This window comes from Oncorhynchus clarkii, unplaced genomic scaffold (genome assembly GCF_045791955.1).
Source record: "Oncorhynchus clarkii lewisi isolate Uvic-CL-2024 unplaced genomic scaffold, UVic_Ocla_1.0 unplaced_contig_13966_pilon_pilon, whole genome shotgun sequence".
Classification (NCBI taxonomy): Eukaryota; Metazoa; Chordata; class Actinopteri; order Salmoniformes; family Salmonidae; genus Oncorhynchus; species Oncorhynchus clarkii.
The window spans coordinates 32,501-49,404 of record NW_027258061.1 but is presented as its reverse complement, the minus strand read 5'-3'; the positions used below and the strand labels follow the sequence as shown (position 1 = coordinate 49,404).

The following is a 16,904-nucleotide window of genomic DNA, read 5'->3' as shown; positions in this document are numbered from 1 at the left end:
AGAGGGTTCAAACTGTGTTCAGAAGGGTAGAGCTGTGTTCAGAAGGGTAGAGCTGTGTTCAGAGGGGTAGAACTGTGTTCAGACGGTAGAGCTGTGTTCAGAAGGGTAGAGTTGTGTTCAGACGGTAGAGCTGTGTTCAGACGGGTAGGACTGTGTTCAGAAGGGTAGAGCTGTGTTCAGAAGGGTAGGACTGTGTTCAGAGGGGTAGAGTTGTGTTCAGAAGAGTAGGACTGTGTTCAGAAGGGTAGAGTAGTGTTCAGAGGGGTAGAGCTGTGTTCAGAAGGGTAGAACTGTGTTCATAAGGGTAGAGTTGTGTTCAGAAGGGTAGAACTTTGTTCAGAAGGGTAGAACTGTGTTCAGACGGGTAGGACTGTGTTCAGAAGGGTAGAGCTGTGTTCAGAGGGTTCGAACTGTGTTCAGAAGGGTAGAGCTGTGTTCAGAAGGGTAGAGTTGTGTTCAGAAGGGTAGAGTTGTGTTCAGAAGGGTAGAGATGTGTTCAGAAGGGTAGAACTGTGTTCAGAAGGGTAGAGCTGTGTTCAGAAGGGTAGAGCTGTGTTCAGAAGGGTAGAGTTGTGTTCAGAAGGGTAGAACTGTGTTCAGAAGGGTAGAGTAGTGTTCAGAGGGTTCGAACTGTGTTCAGAAGGGTAGAGCTGTGTTCAGAAGGGTAGAGCTGTGTTCAGAAGGGTAGAGCTGTGTTCAGAGGGTTCAAACTGTGTTCAGAAGGGTAGAGCTGTGTTCAGAAGGGTAGAGCTGTGTTCAGAAGGGTAGAACTGTGTTCAGACGGGTAGGACTGTGTTCAGAATGGTAGAGCTGTGTTCAGAATGGTAGAGCTGTGTTCAGAAGGGTAGAGCTGTGTTCAGAATGGTAGAACTGTGTTCAGACGGGTAGGACTGTGTTCAGAAGGGTAGAGTAGTGTTCAAAAGGGTAGAGCTGTGTTCAGATGGGTAGAACTGTGTTCAGAAGGGTAGGGTAGTGTTCAGATGGTAGAACTGTGTTCAGAAGGGTAGAGCTGTGTTCAGAATGGTAGAGCTGTGTTCAGAAGGGTAGAGCTGTGTTCAGACGGGTAGGACTGTGTTCAGAAGGGTAGAGCTGTGTTCAGAAGGTAGAACTGTGTTTAGAATCAGTAGTGTTCAGGAGAAGCCCTGGCAACATGTGGATGGATTAGTTTAATCTTCCATGAAGGTGAGGCTAATAATTCATTCTGAACCAATCTGGTATCCCTCCCTCGTGTTCCTCTGATTCGGGCCGGCAAGGCCGCTAGCGAGGCGAGGAGAGGGATAAGCGAGGAGAGGAGAGGCAAGGGACATCATCTCTGCATCCTAATACTGGTCTTCTCTCCATGCTTTACCTCTGCCCTGGGGAAGGAGTTTTCCTCCAAAAATCCCATTTTTACTTAAGAAAAAACTATTGTCTCAATGTTTTGCAAAATAAATTTCCCCTTCTTAGAAGACGAGGAGGGAGGAAGGGGAAAAGGGTAATCGGGGAAACTCCACACCACTGCAGGCTGTAGATAATGTAAGGGAAAACTTCACACCACTGAAGGCTGTAGATAATATAGCGGAAACTTCACACCACTGAAGGCTTTAGATAATGTAGTGGAAACTTCGAAACACTGAAGGCTGTAGATAATGTAGCGGAAACTTCACAACACTGAGGGCTGTAGATAATGTAGGACCTAATCCACACCACTGAAGGCTGTAGATAATGTAGCGGAAACTTCAAAACACTGAAGGCTTTAGATAATGTAGCGGAAACTTCACAACACTGAGGGCTGTAGATAATGTAGCGGAAACTTCACACCACTGAAGGCTGTAGATAATGTAGGAGAAAATCCACACCACTGAAGGCAGTAGATAATGTAGGAGAAAATCCACAACACTGAAGGCTGTAGATAATGTAGGGGAAACTTCACAACACTGAAGGCTTTAGATAATGTAGCGGAAACTTCACACCACTGAAGGCTGTAGATAATGTAGGGGAAACTTCACACTACTAAAGGCAGTAGATAATGTAGGAGAAAATCCACACCACTGAAGGCTGTAGATAATGTAGGGGAAACTTCACAACACTGAAGGCTTTAGATAATGTAGCGGAAACTTCACACCACTGAAGGCTGTAGATAATGTAGGGAAACTTCACACCACTGAAGGCTGTAGATAATGTAGCGGAAACTTCACACCACTGAAGGCTTTAGATAATGTAGGGGAAACTTCACACCACTGAAGGCTTTAGATAATGTAGGGGAAACTTTACACCACTGAAGGCTTTAGATAATGTAGGGGAAACTTCACACCACTGAAGGCTGTAGATAATGTAGGGGACACTTCACACCACTGAAGGCTGTAGATAATGTAGGGGACACTTCACACCACTGAAGGCTGTAGATAATGTAGCGGACACTTCACACCACTGAAGGCTGTAGATAATGTAGGGGACACTTCACACCACTGAAGGCTGTAGTTAATATAGCCTGTCCAATCGATGCTGCATAATATTTCTAAAATGCTCTTCTACAGGGCACATACTGTACTGACAGGGCACGTCACCCCCTCTCGGTTGTCAACGGCAACCTTTATCTCCCGTCCTCACCTGCCGTTGGTAGACCTGTTTTTTTTTCGGTCTTAGCGTGTTTCTTCTGAAAGCTTTCTGGAGAAGAAGAAACCAGAACTGCTAATGGTGACTCAAACACCCCAGCTTTCTCAGTTTGCCATTTAAAACAAGTAAACACCATTAACCCTTTACATTCCCCCCAACCCATCATAGCTGGCTACCTTGGCCTGCACTGGGAAATAATGAGAAAAGGCTTTTTAAGGAATCAATAGGTAAGCTAGCAGGCTCCCCCACATCACAGAGAGAGAGAGAGAAGAGAGAGAGAGAGAGAGAGAGAGAGAGAGAGAGAGTGAGAGAGACAGAGAGAGAGAGAGAGAGAGAGAGAGAGAGAAGAGAGAGAGACAGAGAAGAGAGAGAGAGAAGAGAGAGAGACAGAGAGAGAGAGAGAGAGAGAGAGACAGAGAAGAGAGAGAGAGAGAGAGAGAGAGAGAGAGAGAAAGAGAGAGAGAGAGAGAAGAGAGAGAGAGAGACAGAGAAGAGAGAAGAGAGAGAGAGAAGAGAGAGAGACAGAGAGAGAGAGAGAGAGAGAGAGAGAGAGAGAGAGAGAGAGAGAGAGAGACAGAGAGAGAGAGAGAGGAGAGAGAGACAGAGAGAGAGAGAGAGAAGAGAGAGAGAGAAGAGAGAGAGAGAAGAGAGAGAGAGAGAGATGCTGTTTTACATGCTCTGAACCAACTCTTCTGGACATCAGGACAGTGATTACTCACCTCGAACTGGACAAAGATTTTTTCTTTAATCAAATCTTTGTCTTTCTTTCTTTTTTTACATGCGCCGAATACAACAGTGAAATGCTGAGTTACAATCCTTTAACCAACAATGCAGTTTAAATAAAAAATAAGTGTTGAGAAAGTATTTACTGAAATAAACTGAATTTAAAAAAAAAATCAATCAATCAAAAAATAAAAATTGAAAAACAACAAATAATGACAGAGCAACAATGGAATAGTAAGTTGAGGTAATTGAGGTAATATGTACAGTACATGTGGGGGGGGGGGGGGGGTGTCAATGCAAATAGTCTCGGTAGCCGTTTGATTAGCTGTTCAGGAGTCTGATAGGTTGGGGGTAGAAGCTGTTAATAAGAAGCCTGTTAATAAGAAGCCTGATGCTACACTTGGTGTGATGAGGCCCGATGCTCTACTTGGTGTGATGCTCCACTGGTGTGATGAGGCCCGATGCTCTACTTGGTGTGATGAGGCCCGATGCTCTACTTGGTGTGATGAGGCCTGATGCTCCACTTGGTGTGATGAGGCCCGATGCTCTACTTGGTGTGATGAGGCCCGATGCTCCACTTGGTGTGATGAGGCCTGATGCTCCACTTGGTGTGATGAGGCCTGATGCTCCACTTGGTGTGATGCTCCACTTGGTGTGATGAGGCCTGATGCTCCACTTGGTGTGATGAGGCCTGATGCTCCACTTGGTGTGATGCTCCACTTGGTGTGGTGAGGCCAGATGCTCCAATTGGTGTGATGAGGCCAGAGAGAGAGAGAAGATTTAAATACTTGTAAACTATTTCACTCTGTTCAGTAACGTCTCAAGCCAAGCTTGGAGGTGGTGCAGGCATCGTTCTTACATTCTAACGTGTGCATCCATTTGCATGACATTACAGTCGTGCTTTGATTATTCTGAACTAGCATCAACAGTCCTGAAGGATATTCATAAGGCTGTGGGTGGATTAACAACAGTGTATCTTGACCAGACCACCTATTATTGATTAAAGGCAGGCCTGCCAGGGACAGAGGGAGAGAGAGGTAGAGAGAGGTGGAGAGGTAGAAGGAGAGTGAGCGGGAGAGAGGGAGAGAGAGAGGTAGAGAGAGGTGGAGAGGTAGAAGGAGAGGGAGCGGGAGAGAGGGAGAGAGGTAGAGAGGTGGAGAGGTAGAAGGAGAGGGAGTAGGAGAGAGGGAGAGAGGTAGAGAGGTGGAGAGGTAGAAGGATAGGGAGATGGAGAGAGGTAGAGAGGTGGAGAGGTAGAAGGAGAGGGAGCGGGAGAGATGGAGCGAGAGAGAGAGCGAGAGAGCGAGAGAGAGAGAGAAAGAGAGAGAGAGAGAGGGAGAGAGGGGAGAGAGAGGGAGAGAGATAGAGGGAGAGTGAGAGGGAGAGAGAGGGAGAGAGAGGGAGAGAGGGGAGAGAGAGGGAGAGAGATAGAGGGAGAGTGAGAGGGAGAGAGAGGGAGAGAGAGGGAGAGGGCGAAACTACAGACGGTAGAGTCCTTTGGTGTTTCCTGGTCGTGCTAGACTAGAGGCACACTTACCAGAGATAAATAATAATAGCTACCCTACTCCACAACACATGAAACATTGAACAGGCTCTATGCACGTCAGGCCAGCAGGGTAGCATCTTCTCTTTGAAAGTCAAGTGGATGATGGTTGAGTTTCTGACTCCACTCCACAATTGATATTCTTCTTTCCTTCATTTTTGCCCAGCGATAGAGTATCTGTTCTTTTAAAAGTCAAGTTTCTCGCTCTTGAAAATATATAAATATATTTTACATTACATTTAGGTCATTTAGCAGAGGCTCTTATCCAGAGCAATTTACAATTAGTGCCGTCTTAAGATAACTAGGTAAGATAATCACAGCCAGTACATTCTTCCTCAATAAAGGAGCTCAGCAAAGTCCTTGCTAGTAAAATGGAAATAATGTTGAGTGTTAGTTCCTGAAAGGGTGGGTGGGGGAGGTACCGTGGGATTATTTAACATACTCTTTCAGGATGTAAGGTTTCAGATGTTTTCAGAAGATGGGCAGGGACTCTGCTGTCCTAACTTTTTTTTTTTGTTTGGGGGGGGGGGGGGGGGGGAGGGGAGTTGGTTCCACCATTGTTGTGTTTTTGCAGGGTCACAACAAGGTTCTTTACACTCTAGGAGTGGGACACAGTGGAGTTGTCAACCTTGTGGAGAGGTCTTAGAGCAGGCAGGCGCTTCCCTGGGAGGAAGAGCAGCTCTGTGTTGTTGAGGTTGAGCTTGAGGTGGTGGGCAGGGTTATTTGAAAATATGCCATAGTCGAGTGACTTGGTGTTGAGAGAGAAGAGGAGAGGGCCTAGAACCGAGCCCTGGGGGACACCAGTAGTGGTACATGGTGCAGACACAGATCCTCTTCACTTCACCTGGTAGGAGCGGCCTGCCAGGTAGGATGCAGAGTGTGCAGAGCCTGAGACACCCAGCCCTGAGAGGGTGGAGAGGAGGATCTGATAGAGCCTGATACACCCAGCCCTGAGAGGGTGGAGAGGAGGGTCTGATGGTTCACGGTGTCGAAGGCAGACGATAGATCTAGGAGGATGAGCACAGAGAAGAGAGAGTCAGCTTCGGCAGCTCTGAAAAACATTCCCATAGCATGATGCTGCCACCACCATACTTCACTATAGGGATGGTGCCAGGTTTCCTCCAGACGTGATGGTTGGCTTTCAGGACAAAGAGTTCAATCTTGGTTACGTCAGACCAGAGAATCTTGTTTCTGGTCTGAGAGTCCAAATGGGTTGTCATGTGCCTTTTGCTGAGGAGTGGCTTCCTTCCACTTTACCGTAAAGGCCTGATTGGTGGAGTGCTGGTTGTCCTTCTGGAAGGTTCTCCCATCTCCACAGAGGAACTCTGGAGCTCTGTCAGGGTGGCAATCGGGTTCTTGGTCACCTCCCTGACCAAGGCCCTTCTCCCCACAATTGCTCCGTTTGTTCAGGTGGCCAGCTCTAAGAAAAGTCTTGGTCGTTCCAAACTTCTTCCATTTAAGAATGGTGGAGGTGTAACAGTATAACTTTAGACCGTCCCCTCGCCCATACCCGGGTGCGAACCAGGGACCCCCTGCACACATCAACAACAGTCACCCACTAAGCATCGTTACCCATCGCTCCACAAAAGCCACGGCCCTTACAGAGCAAGGGGAACCACTACTTCAAGGTCTCAGAGTGAGTGACGTCACCGATTGAAACGCTATTTAGCGTGCACAACCGCTAACTAGCTAGCCATTTCACATTCGTTACAGAGGCCGCTGTGTTCTTGGGGACCTTCAATGCTGAAGACATTTCTTGGTACCCTTTCCCAGATCTGTGCCTCGACACAATCCTGTCTCGGAGCTCTACGGACAATTCCTTCGACCTCATGGCTTGGTTATTGCTCTGACATGCACTGTCAACTGTGGGACCTTATATATACAGGTGTGTACCTTTCCAACTCATGTCCAATCAATTGAATTTACCACAGGTGGACTCCAATCAAGTTGTAGATCAACATCTCAAGGATGATCAATGGAAACAGGATGCACCTGAGCTCAATTTTGAGTCTCATAGCAAAAGGTCTGAATATTTATGTAAATAAGATATTTCTGTTTTTTATTTGTAATAAATTTGCAAAAAATAAATAAACCTGTTTTTTGCTTTGTCATGATGTGGTATTGTGTGTAGATTGCTGAGAAAAAAAGTTATATTTAATCCGTTATGGAATGAGGCTGTAACATAAGAAAATGTAGAAAAAGTGCAGGGGTCTGAATACTTTCTGAATGCCCTGTAAACCATCAACATTGTGAATACCACTGGTGTTTAATATGAGGGTTTCATCATGAACAACCCCCCCCCCCTAAAAATATATTTAGTGCTATAAACCTGCACATGTTCTTTCAGTTTAATAGCAACATGTGTAGAATAGCAGGAAATTAGCTCTAAAACATTTTCTCTCAGCCTCATGGCAAAATGTTTACAATACCATGAGATTAGCTATAAAACTGCTCAGGTTCTCTCCGCCCCCTGACAACAAAACATAGATGTAAACTGCTCAGGTTCTCTCCGCCCCATGGCAACAAAACATAGATGTAAACTGCTCAGGTTCTCTCTGCCCCATGGCAACAAAACATAGATGTAAACTGCTCAGGTTCTCTCTGCCCCCTGACAACAAAACATAGATGTAAACTGCTCAGGTTCTCTCCACCCCATGGCAACAAAACATAGATGTAAACTGCTCAGGTTCTCTCTGCCCCATGGCAACAAAACATAGATGTAAACTGCTCAGGTTCTCTCTGCCCCATGGCAACAAAACATAGATGTAAACTGCTCAGGTTCTCTCCACCCCATGGCAACAAAACATAGATGTAAACTGCTCAGGTTCTCTCCACCCCATGACAACAAAACATAGATGTAAACTTTTCTAAGCCAATATCCCCGCCCCCTGACAATAAAACATAGATGTAAACTGCTCAGGTTCTCTCCGCCCCCTGACAACAAAACATAGATGTAAACTTTTCTAAGCCAATATCCCCGCCCCCTGACAATAAAACATAGATGTAAACTGCTCAGGTTCTCTCCGCCCCCTGACAACAAAACATAGATGTAAACTGCTCTAAGCCACTATCCCCACCCCCTGACACCAGTCATGGAGAAAATAAATTGCTAAATGAAATTAGTGGTAAATTGATTTCCTGGTCACCTGCAGAGAACTGTGATGCGTGACTATTACAGGGGCGTTGCAATTACACCCACTAATTACCTTCTACCCCCCGGATGTTTCCAGAACATCTAACCCGAGGCTGTATACCATATTTCCCGTATAGTGCACTACTTTTGACCAGGGCCCGTTGGATGCCATTTGGGACGCAAGCCTTAGTTTATTGTGTCTGGAATTCTGACTACGAGTCTGGGAGATTGTCAGAGTGCATCATGGGGGTTTTATGGATGAAGAATTGACTTGAGCTCTTAGAAATGAATGGCAACGATACTTTCGTATAGGGAATGTTGGAGCCATTTGAGTACAGCCTCAGGTTAGATGTGAGTACAGTCAGAGGACCTGAAAGATGAAATGAACGTTTAGCATGAGATGGAATTCACAGCTCAATAATCACCACGACTACGGGGAGGCTGGGGAAAAGTATTATTTATAACTCAAGGTAGAAGTAAAGTATTCTGTTATAACGCAAGGTAGAAGTAAAGTATTCTGTTATAACGCAAGGTAGAAGTAAAGTATTCTGTTATAACGCAAGGTAGAAGTAAAGTATTCTGTTATAACGCAAGGTAGAAGTGAAGTATTCTGTTATAACGCAAGGTAGAAGTAAAGTATTCTGTTATAACGCAAGGTAGAAGTAAAGTATTCTGTTATAACTCAAGGTAGTATTGAAGTATTCTGTTATAACGCAAGGTAGTATTGAAGTATTCTGTTATAACTCAATGTAGTATTTAAGTATTCTGTTATAACTCAAGGTAGTATTGAAGTTTTCTGTTTTAACTCAAGGTAGTATTGAAGTATTCTGTTATAACTCAAGGTAGTATTTAAGTATTCTGTTATAACTCAATGTAGTATTTAAGTATTCTTTTATAACGCAAGGTAGAAGTAAAGTATTCTGTTATAACTCAAGGTAGAAGTAAAGTATTATGTTATAACGCAATATACTATTTGCCAGAGTCCCACTCGACCTGTCACAACTCTCCTTCCCTGGTAATAGAGAACAGTAAAACTCCAGCCAACATGTTTAAAAAGGTCAAAGGTGACGCCAAATCTCCCAGCATTCCCTTCAACCATTTCCTAAATGAAGTAAAGTATTCTGTTATAACTCAAGGTAGAAGTAAAGTATTCTGTTATAACGCAAGGTAGAAGTAAAGTATTCTGTTATAACGCAAGGTAGAAGTAAAGTATTCTGTTATAACTCAAGGTAGAAGTAAAGTATTCTGTTATAACTCAAGGTAGAAGTAAAGTATTCTGTTATAACTCAAAAAAAGTATTCTGTTATAACTCAATGTAGAAGTAAAGTATTCTGTTATAACTCAAGGTATTATTGAAGTATTCTGTTATAACTCAATGTAGTATTGAAGTATTCTGTTATAACTCAATGTAGTATTGAAGTATTCTGTTATAACTCAAGGTATTATTGAAGTATTCTGTTATAACTCAATGTAGTATTGAAGTATTCTGTTATAACTCAATGTAGTATTTAAGTATTCTGTTATAACTCAAGGTAGTATTGAAGTTTTTTGTTTTAACTCAAGGTAGTATTTAAGTATTCTGTTATAACTCAAGGTAATATTTAAGTATTCTGTTATAACTCAAGGTAGTATTTAAGTATTCTGTTATAACTCAAGGTAGTATTAAGGTATTCTGTTATAACTCAAGGTAGTATTGAAGTATTCTGTTATAACTCAAGGTAGTATTGAAGTATTCTGTTATAACTCAAGGTAGAAGTAAAGTATTCTGTTATAACTCAATGTATTATTGAGGCAGCAGATAGCCTAGTGGTTAGAGGCAGGGTAGCCTAGTGGTTTGAGCGTTGGGCCAGTAACCGAAAGGTTGCTGGATCGAATCCCCGAGCTGACAAGGTAAAAATCTGTCGTTCTTCCCCTGAACAGGCAGTTACCCCACAGTTCCTAGGCCGTCATTGTAAATAAGAATTTGTTCTTAACTGACTTGCCTAGCTAAAGAAAGGTTACACACAGTTATACCTACTTCAATACTACCTTTAAGTATTCTGTATGAAACTGGACATTAAGTGAAAACCGCAGAGGGAAATGATATAACCACAAAATCCACTGACTATATTATGAACACACTAGTACAACTACCAGCCAGTGTGATAGACTCCATCGATAGACTTTTATAATCTGAACATAATGGATCCATGCAGGTGTCGCTCTATGGGTTTCCTTTTTTATTGTGTTTTCAGGAAAGAAAATATATTTTAGCAATAGATGTTAGTGCTCCTCTGAGGTCCTGTTACGCTGCTACTTGGACACACACTGTTTGATTAAAGACTATATCAAGCCTCAGCCTCAAGTGTGTCTCTGAAGCTGTAAGGACATAAAGCCATCTCAGAGAGAGGAAGAGAGAGAGAGAGATAGAAAGAGAGAGCGACATCAAGAGAGAGAGAGAGGAAGAGAGAGAGCGACATCGAGAGAGACAGAGAGAGGAAGAGAGAGAGCGACATCAAGAGAGAGAGAGAGGAAGAGAGAGAGCGACATCGAGAGAGAGAGAGAGAGAGGAAGAGAGAGAGCGACATCGAGAGAGGAAGAGAGAGAGAGACAGAGAGAGAGCGACATCGAGAGAGAGACAGAGAGAGGAAGAGAGAGAGCGACATCGAGAGAGAGACAGAGAGAGGAAGAGAGAGAGAGCGACATCGAGAGAGAGATAGAGAGGAAGAGAGAGAGCGACATCGAGAGAGAGACAGAGAGAGAGGAAGAGAGAGAGCGCGACATCGAGAGAGACATAGAGAGGAAGACAGAGAGCGACATCGACAGAGAGACAGAGAGAGACTGTGGTGGACCTCCCCTGGAGCTTGTCATCCCTGGTCCCTCCAGCAACCTCACACCTCATTACCCTTCATATTGCACTCCTGACCCAAGAAGAGCCAGGCTGCCCACCTCGCCCTGCCCCAGCATGCCTCAGTGCGCATTCCAAATGTAATCCCCGTAGGGCTCTGATCAAAAGTAGTGCACTTTAAAGGGAATAGAGTTCCATTTGGGACGCTCAACAGCCTGGTCTGGCCCAGTCGGACCCTCCAGTGAAGTGGCACTCTCAGCCGACTCCGGCCGCCCGGACAGATCGATGGACCCACCTAGGGGGTGATGATAGAGACATGATGCAGCCACTCATAGTCATGGAACATCGATCCTGAGGAGAGAGAGATAAAGAGATTGAGAGAGAGGGGGGGAGATAGTGAGACAGAGAAATATATATACACAGTTGAAGTCGGAAGTTTACATACACCTTAGCCAAAAACATTTAAACTCAGTTTTTCATAATTCCTGACATTTAATCCTAGTAAAAATTCCCTGTTTTAGGTCAGTTAGGATCACCACTTTATTTTAAGAATGTGAAATGTCAGAATAATAGTAGAGAGAATGATTGATTTCATCTTTTTATTTCTTTCATCACATTCCCAGTGGGTCAATAGTATACATACACTCAATTAGTATTTGGTAGCATTGCCTGTAAGTTGTTTAACTTGGGTCAAACGTTTTGGGTAGCCTTCCACAAGCTTCCCATAATAAGTTGGGTGAATTTTGGCCCATTCCTCCTGACAGAGCTGGTGTAACTGAGTCAGGTTTGTAGTCCTCCTTGCTCGCACACGCTTTTTCAGTTCTGCCCACAAATGTTCTATAGGATTGAGGTCAGGGCTTTGTCTTGGCCAAAAATTACCTGTGTCATGCACAAAGTAGATGTCCTAACCAACTTGACAAAACTATAGTTTCTTAACAAGGCATTTGTGGAGTGGTTGAAAAACGAGTTTTAATGACTCCAACCTTAGTGTATGTAAACTTCCGACAAGGCAAGGATGAGTTAAGAGGGGGGAGGAGGGGGAGGAGGAGGAGACGGTCAAAGACTCTTCCTGAAGAGGATTCTGAATTAATTTAATGAAGCAGCGAGGCAAGAGGGACAGACCAGACTAGACTAGACCAGACTAGACTAATCCAGACGAGTCCAGACCAGAGGGACAGACCAGACCAGACCAGACTAGACTAGACCAGACCAGACCAGACTAGACTAATCAGGACGAGTCCAGACCAGAGGGACAGACCAGACCAGACCAGACCAGACTAGACTAGACCAGACCAGACTAGACCAGAGGGACAGGACAGACCAGACCAGACCAGACCAGACCGGACCAGACTAGACCAGACCAGACTAGACCAGAGGGACAGACCAGACCAGACTAGACTAGACTAATCCAGACGAGTCCAGACCAGAGGGACAGACCAGACCGGACCAGACCAGACAAAATAGAATCACAGTTAACTACATAGCAGTTCAAACAAGGTAGTTTAGCACAGGCTGAGTCTCCAACTGGATCTTGTCACAGAGCCACAAATACAAAGTCATTTGTGTGACAGCTTCAACAGTTAACTAAAGCTTGACTCCTCTTCTCTCTGCCACACTGATGTTCATGTTCAGCACTAAAACCTCTCAGCTTAACTCACCACTGGGAACGCATGGTTTTCTGTTATGTAGTTCAGCTGCTTGAGGATTGTTCCTCCTGGTTAATCATATAGTAATCAGAGGATTGATCCTCCTGGTTAATCATATAGTAATCAGAGGATTGATCCTCCTGGTTAATCATACAGTAATCAGAGGATTGTTCCTCCTGGTTAATCATACAGTAATCAGAGGATTGATCCTCCTGGTTGGGGAATCATACAGTAATCAGAGGATTGTTCCTCCTGGTTAATCATACAGTAATCAGAGGATTGATCCTCCTGGTTAATCATACAGTAATCAGAGGATTGATCCTCCTGGTTAATCATACAGTAATCAGAGGATTGTTCCTCCTGGTTAATCATATAGTAATCAGAGGATTGATCCTCCTGGTTAATCATACAGTAATCAGAGGATTGATCCTCCTGGTTAATCATATAGTAATCAGAGGATTGATACTCCTGGTTAATCATACAGTAATCAGAGGATTGATCCTCCTGGTTAATCATACAGTAATCAGAGGATTGATCCTCCTGGTTAATCACACAGTAATCAGAGGATTGATCCTCCTGGTTAATCATACAGTAATCAGAGGATTGATCCTCCTGGTTAATCATACAGTAATCAGAGGATTGATCCTCCTGGTTAATCACACAGTAATCAGAGGATTGATCCTCCTGGTTAATCATACAGTAATCAGAGGATTGATCCTCCTGGTTAATCACACAGTAATCAGAGGATTGATCCTCCTGGTTAATCATGCAGTACTCAGAGGGTATGAACAGGCCTGGAGCATGGTTAATCATGCAGTACTCAGAGGGTATGAACAGGCCTGGAGCATGGTTATTCATGCAGTACTCAGAGGGTATGAACAGGCCTGGAGCATGGTTAATCATGCAGTACTCAGAGGGTATGAACAGGCCTGGAGCATGGTTAATCATGCAGTACTCAGAGGGTATGAACAGGCCTGGAGCATGGTTAATCATGCAGTACTCAGAGGGTATGAACAGGCCTGGAGCACAGTACTTAGTCCTTCCTCTAACTCAGCTGTGTAATGGAAATGTGTTGCTTGAAGAGAAAAGCAGGCTTTGCCCCAGATAAATGTGTAAGTGTTTGCCTTGCACAACACTTTCTCTCTATTCTCGCCATAAACACTGTTATGTCATTTTATTCACATTTTCCCCCCAATTATTCACCCATATTTCGTTTTTATTAATTTTTTATTTTAACAATATTTCATCACCACCAACTCTGTGACTTGTTATGGTAATATGGTTGCCCTTCATTCTAATGATAACATCCTCACTATGTATGAAATGCAGGATTGTTGTTTCTCTATATGTTGGTATTAGGTCTAGGTTTGATGATAGATTAACTAGATGTTGGTACTAGGTCTAGGTTTGATGATAGATTAACTACTGTACATGTTGGTATTAGGTCTAGGTTTGATGATAGATTAACTACTGTACATGTTGGTATTAGGTCTAGGTTTGATGATAGTTTAACTAGATGTTGGTATTAGGTCTAGGTTTGATGATAGATTAACTATATGTTGGTATTAGGTCTAGTTTTGATGATAGATTAACTAGATAATGGTATTAGGTCTAGTTTTGATGATAGATTAACTAGATGTTGGTATTAGGTCTAGGTTTGATGATAGATTAACTACTGTACATGTTGGTATTAGGTCTAGGTTTGATGATAGTTTAACTAGATGTTGGTATTAGGTCTAGGTTTGATGATAGATGAACTACTGTACATGTTGGTATTAGGTCTAGGTTTGATGATAGATTAACTACATGTTGGTATTAGGTATAGGTTTGATAATAGAATAACTACTGTACATGTTGGTATTAGGTCTAGGTTTGATGATAGATTAACTATATGTTGGTACTAGGTCTAGGTTTGATAATAGATTAACTAGATGTTGGTACTAGGTCTAGGTTTGATAATAGATTAACTACTGTACATGTTGGTATTAGGTCTAGGTTTGATGATAGATTAACTACTGTACATGTTGGTATTAGGTCTAGGTTTGATGATATATTAACTAGATGTTGGTATTAGGTCTAGTTTTGATGATAGATTAACTACTGTACATGTTGGTATTAGGTCTAGGTTTGATAATAGATTAACTACTGTACATGTTGGTATTAGGTCTAGGTTTGATGATAGATTAACTATATGTTGGTATTAGGTCTAGTTTTGATGATAGATTAACTACTGTACATGTTGGTATTAGGTCTAGGTTTGATAATAGATTAACTACTGTACATGTTGGTATTAGGTCTAGGTTTGATGATAGATTAACTATATGTTGGTATTAGGTCTAGGTTTGATCATATATTAACTACTGTACATGTTGGTATTAGGTCTAGGTTTGATGATAGATTAACTACATGTTGGTATTAGGTCTAGGTTTGATCATATATTAACTACTGTACATGTTGGTATTAGGTCTAGTTTTGATGATAGATTAACTACATGTTGGTATTAGGTCTAGGTTTGATGATAGATTAACTACATGTTGGTATTAGGTCTAGGTTTGATAATATATTAACTACTGTACATGTTGGTATTAGGTCTAGGTTTGATGATAGTTTAACTATATGTTGGTATTAGGTCTAGGTTTGATGATAGATTAACTATATGTTGGTATTAGGTCTAGGTTTGATAATATATTAACTACTGTACATGTTGGTATTAGGTCTAGGTTTGATAATAGATTAACTACATGTTGGTATTAGGTCAACAGTACTCATTCTGTGACTTGACAGACGGTTTTATTCCCCAACCTGGTCTCAGAGCATTTCGTATAATTTGGAACGTAAATCCGACACTCCATTGAGAATGATATGTTACGTTTGGTATGTTATGTATTTATTTGTGGATGTTCGTCATCCATTTCGTATTTGATACGTTACGAATTGCAATTCATATATGTTACAAATTTGCTACATTTACAATATGGTCTGAATTTGCAAATGTATGTTATGTTACGAATGCCAATTTGTTGTGGCTAACATTAGCTAGGCGGCAAAAACTAAATGTGGCTAACATTAGTTTGGGTTAAGGTTAGGAGTTAGGTTAAAGTGTTAAGGTTAGGGTAAGAGGAAATGTTAGCTAAATGGGTTCTGTCTTATGTATCAATACCAAACGTAACATATCATACTAACCTGAATGTGTCGGATTTACATTTACAATGTTACATCTCGTCTATGAGACCAGGCTGCATCCAGAGATAACTCCTCTCTCTTGATCCTGATCCCTGTGATATTCAGAATGCATTGACCCCACAGGCATCTGGTTTCATCAAACCGGATAATCAACGTAATTAAGTCATCAAATCAGCGTAATTAAGGTTGTTAGGAGCCGAACAATGAATACTTCAGACAGAGGCACACCAGGTTCCCCTCCCTCCTTCTCTTAGATAACAAAATAGTTAATTTGCTCAGTCCTCCCGCTCTGTCTGTCTGTGTGTGTGTGTGTGTGTGTGTGTGTGAGAAAGATTTAGGAGTTAATTGCTCAGTGGTTGGTCCCACCTCTCTGGTCCTCCGAATCACGTCCCTCCACCCTGACATGAACGTCCTGTTGATGGAGGTAATCAGAGAAGGCGGCTAACAGAAGAGCCAGTCAGCACACCCAGGTGTACAGCGGCCATTTTGATTTTGACAGACATTAATTCAGACCAGCAGGCGTCATGGAGGAGCGGGGCGGTGAAACAGCTGTCAGACAGAGTTGTGTGTCTGCGTGTGTGAATTGTGACAGTTTCACCTGCCTAGGGACGGCCATGGGTCTGAACCCCTAATGGAACCTACCATTGGTCTGAACTCCTAATGTAACCTACCATTGGTCTGAACCCCTAATGTATCCTACCATGGGTCTGAACCCCTAATGTAACCTACCATGGGTCTGAACCCCTAATGTAACCTACCATGGGTCTGAACCCCTAATGTAACCTACCATGGGTCTGAACCCCTAATGTAACCTACCATTGGTCTGAACCCCTAATATAACCTACCATGGGTCTGAAGCGCTAATATGGAATAGGATGTCATTTGGGAGACCTGCCAGTCCTTAGTTAACAGTCATCTTCTATATGTCTCATCAGGAGGCCAAGTGGCCGACAAAGAGAAGAAGAGAGAATTCAACGAGGTGTCACAGCTCCTTAAGATTGAGAAAATCCAATCCCCTGGATAGAGAGAGAGAGAGAGGAAAAGAGAGGGGGAGAGAGAGAGAGATAGAGAGAGGTAGAGGGGGAGCGAGAGAGGGGAGAGAGAGAGAGATAGAGAGAGGGAGAGAGTGAGAGCAAGAGAGAGAGGGAGAGAGAGAGAGAGGGGAAAAGAGAGGGGGAAAGAGAGAGAGAGAGATAGGTAGAGGGGGAGCGAGAGAGAAGGGAAAAGAGAGGGGGAAAGAGAGAGAGAGATAGA

At 43.0% G+C, this 16,904-nt stretch overlaps 1 protein-coding gene across 1 annotated transcript in view; it reads left to right on the top strand.

The window, feature by feature from the left end:
* LOC139394701 (thyrotropin-releasing hormone-degrading ectoenzyme-like) overlaps positions 1-16,904 on the top strand; it is a gene marked incomplete at both ends in the record, with an annotated part of 139,785 nt that overhangs the window by 90,566 nt on the left and 32,315 nt on the right. The gene's annotated exons all lie outside the window — the stretch shown is intronic.